Genomic DNA, 4,282 nt, shown 5'->3' on the forward strand with positions numbered 1-4,282 from the left:
GGTAACTCCTAGAGTCAGAGCAAACTTGGCATCACTATATACATTATTACTATGAGCCTTTAAGACTTTGTCTTAAAGTGTTTTCCAATTGGCTTCCAACCCTGAAAAAATGCCTAACTGACTTAAACAGAGAGATGAAAAGAATCTATGGGAAGGTTAAACAAATCTCTTAGTTCTGAAGAATAGAAGAGCAAGAATGAATATTAGTGACTTAAGTGTCAGAATAGTTTTCTGTGGGAAGATTCTACTTTCAAGGAACATACTGATTGTTCCACAAAAATCACACAGCTAGTGTGTTCTGATCCTATTTTGATGACATAAATATAAATGAGGAAAAAAGTATCATAACTTTTGTTGTAAAAATTATTAATTAAAACAGTTGAAATTATTCCATTAATGTCAAATGCTTCACTGTTCAATTGATTCTTTCAAATATTAAAAATAATAATTACTTGCTTATTATCAATGACAGAGAGTAGATTGCCTTTGCAATGGAGAACAATTTACCCATCGTATGATACTGGCTTCAGGGAACAGCTCTTCACATCCTGTGTTCTTGATCCTACTTGGAATCCCAGGACTGGAGAATTACCAATTTTGGATTGCCTCTCCTCTATGTGCCATGTATTTCATAGCTATAGTTGGCAATATCATTATCCTTCATATAATCTGAACTGACCACACCCTGCTTGAGCCCATGTACCTTTTTCTAGCCATGCTGGCTATCACTGACCTGGCTCTATCCTCTTCCACGCAACCTAAAATGCTGGCTATACTCTTGTTTCGTGCTCATGAGATTGAATACCATGCCTGCCTCATCCAGGTGTTCTTCATCCATGCCTTTTCCTCTGTGAAGTCCAGGTTGCTCATGGCTATGGCCTGGACCATTATGTGGCTATCTGCTTCCCACTCCACCACTCTACTTTCCTGACCCCAGCTGTAGTGGGTAAACTGGGAGTAGCTGTGATGATGAGAGGATTGCTATGGGTGAGCCCCTTCTGCATTATGGTCTCCAGGATGCCCTTCTGCCCCAAACACATCATTGCCCAGTCATACTGTGAGCACATGGCTGTGTTAAAGCTGGTGTGTGCAGACACTAGAGTAAACCGTGCATATGGGCTCTTTGCGGCCTTCTCTGTGGTTGGCTTTGATATAATTGTCATCAGTATATCCTATGTGATGATTCTGAGAACTGTTCTGGGGTTGCCCTCTGATGAAGCCAAGTTCAAGGCTTTTGGCACATGTGCTTCCCTTATCTGTATCATCTTGGCTTTTTATATCCCAGCCCTCTTTACTTTCCTCACCCACTGCTTTGGACACCATGTGCCCCGAGTGGTACATATCATGTTCGCCATTTTCTATCTCCTGGTACCTCCCATGCTCAACCCCATCATCTATGGAGTCAGAACCAAGCAGATCAGGGACAGGGATATTCAAGGTTGTTGTGGAAAAGATCCCTAAGCCAAGGGTCACCGCATTACAACCAACCCCATCACCCCACTGATCTAGGAACCTAAACGCAAAAAGGTTGCCAGGCCATCGCATTCAGCACAAAGTCATTTTTGTGAACAAAAGGCCCAGAGGTTAGAAATCCCCACAGCAAAAGGAACAATTTTCAGAATGTCCAGAACAAGAGCTCTCTGAGGCATGTGACTGATCATAAACGCTGAGTGGACAAACGTTCATCATCACAAAAACACAATAAGAAATATGTCCATCTATCAAATTACTGAAGATTTCAACAGAATGCCATCTTCTACAGACTATTAAAGGGAAAATGATCTTTATGTCACCAGGAGAATTATAAGTTGCTACACCTAATTAAACAGGAGATTAGAACTTGTCACTAAGACAGCTAAAAAGTATACATATTTTCCCATCTTGGAAACTCATTATAAAAATAGAATTGAGGGAAAAAGTACAAAGACATGTATAGATTGGTCATTTATAAAAACAGGGAAACGTCCACATATTGATCTGTAAGACCCAGATGAAGAATGAACAATTGAGTATCATGTATCATTTAACTAATGTATTTGCAAAGAGTATTTATAGATGTGAAAGATGATCAAGATATAATGGTAAAGAAAAAAGACACATAACATTTGCCCATAATGCTGATAACAATTTGCATAGAAAAAGATTCTGGGAATACATCTAAATCGTATAATAGCAACTCAGAGTAATGAGATTTGTGGTATTTCAATTTCCCTTTTGCACTTTCATGGATTTTTTAAAAATTACCCTTGATTTAGCAAGTTTAATTTTTGTATGAGGAAAAAGTAACTGACACAACAACAAAAGTGTACAGAACAGGTTAACTCAGTGCCAAGGCCCAGGGGAACGGAGGGGGTAATCTGAGAAGATGAAGGACTCCTGAATACAGCAAATTCCAGAAAAGCTTGAAAATCTTGATTAAGAGTCCTGACAGAATCACAACTCCTTGAGACTGCTGACAGTGAGAATTAGGGATGTTGTGTGTTGATCTCTCTTTCCACAAATGGCCTATTCCCTGTTGCCAAAAAATTTCACAATGAAGAAGTTTTGGAAAGGAAATAAAAAGGAGATTGTCTTCTGAAGATATATTGTATGGTTACGGGTAGTGAGAAAGTCACTAGAAATTTGAGTATTTGTTAATATTTAATTTCCTTTTAAATTAAAAATTTAAGGGATCCCTGGGTGGTGCAGTGGTTTAGCGCCTGCCTTTGGCCCAGGGTGCAATCCTGGAGACCCGGGAACGAATCACACGTTGGGCTCCAGGTGCATGGAGCCTTCTTCTCCCTCTGCCTGTGTCTCTGCCTCTCTCTCTCTCTCTGTGTATGACTATCATAAATAAAAATAAATAAATAAATAAATAAATAAATAAATAAATAAATAATTTAAATTAAAAATTTAAGCTGTTTTATAAAACTGTATTTTTTCTTATTTTTTCAACTCTATTGAGGTGTCCTTACACAAAAAGTTGCACATGCTTAATGTATTCATTTTGATGAATTTGGACATATGCATACACACGATAGCATCATCACAAGCAAGGTAAAAACCTTCCATCACAATTGTTGCATTTGTCCTTTTATCCTCTTTCACCATTCTCCTGTCAAAGCCAATAGTGAAGAAGGTTCTAGACCTCAGGCTCTCATGTTAGTAAAACCAACATCAGATGAAGATGCTTGAAGAGGAATCAGGACCATGTTTGCTTCTCCCAGGAGAAACTATTAGAGCCAAAAAGTGTCCCCAGAAATGAATGGGTATTCTGAAGGAGCATTTTCATGATTCCCAAATATTAGAGATCTAAAGGGACCATGACCCTGTTATCAGCAAACCAGTAATGACTGTGACATCAGCAAATCTGTTACCGATTGTGAGGCTCTCTTTTTCTTTTTCAAATCATTTTGGTTGCTGCATAACTGTGACAATAAAATATAAATAGTTTAACACCCACTTTGAAGAGTTCTGATACATACAGCATGCCTCTGTAGCTACCAGCCCGATTAATACATAGAACATTGCCATCACTTCATGAACGTTTTCTTGCCTCTCTGGAGTCAAAACCCCTTCTGCACCCCAACCAGGCAAACCCTGATCTGATGTCTTTCACTATAGATTAATTTTTCTCTCACTAGCACTTTGATAGATGACAGAATAAGTAGTACATTCTTTGAGTCTGGTGTCTTCCACTCAGTATACAGTTTTTCAGATTCAGCTGTGCTGTTGCATGTATGAGAAGTAGGTCCTTTCCTGTTATTGCTGCGTAGTCTAGTCAATGTTTTCAACACACTCACTGAGGTATTGTTACCATACCAATTGTTACCTTTTTCCTTGGCTACAGCCCTTCTGGCCTTCTTCCAAACATATCCACTTCTTATCTGCCTACAGCTTTGCTCTACATCTTCCTTCTTTTCTCAGCTGTTATTTTCTAAAGCATACGATATTCCTCTTGACATCCTTTAGGTCTCAACTAGTACCCTCCTTTACAGCGAGATGTTTCTTAATTTCCTCATCTCATCTAGTTCTTGCTCCTGTAATTTTTGTCAACGCAAATATTTCATTTCTTCCCTCTCTTAACACAATATGTAATTATTCAAGTTACTTATTCACCATCTGTTCCTCTGACTTGAATATAACTTCCATAAAAGCATAGCACAGGTGTTCACTATCCAATACTCAACCCTAGCTCACTAGAAAACAAACAAAGAAAAACAAAACAAAACCTACTTCCATGAAAGAATGACTAAATGGTTACAGTTGCCTGGTACCATTGTCACAACAATTCCATTGCTGA

General features: G+C 38.6%; 1 pseudogene; it reads left to right on the forward strand.

Annotated features, from left to right (window-relative positions):
* The first annotated feature begins 514 nt into the window (after positions 1-514).
* Positions 515-1,590, forward strand: LOC144295453 (olfactory receptor 52R1-like; annotated as a pseudogene).
* The last annotated feature ends 2,692 nt before the right edge of the window (positions 1,591-4,282 follow it).

This window comes from Canis aureus, chromosome 23, assembly GCF_053574225.1.
Source record: "Canis aureus isolate CA01 chromosome 23, VMU_Caureus_v.1.0, whole genome shotgun sequence".
Taxonomy (NCBI): Eukaryota; Metazoa; Chordata; class Mammalia; order Carnivora; family Canidae; genus Canis; species Canis aureus.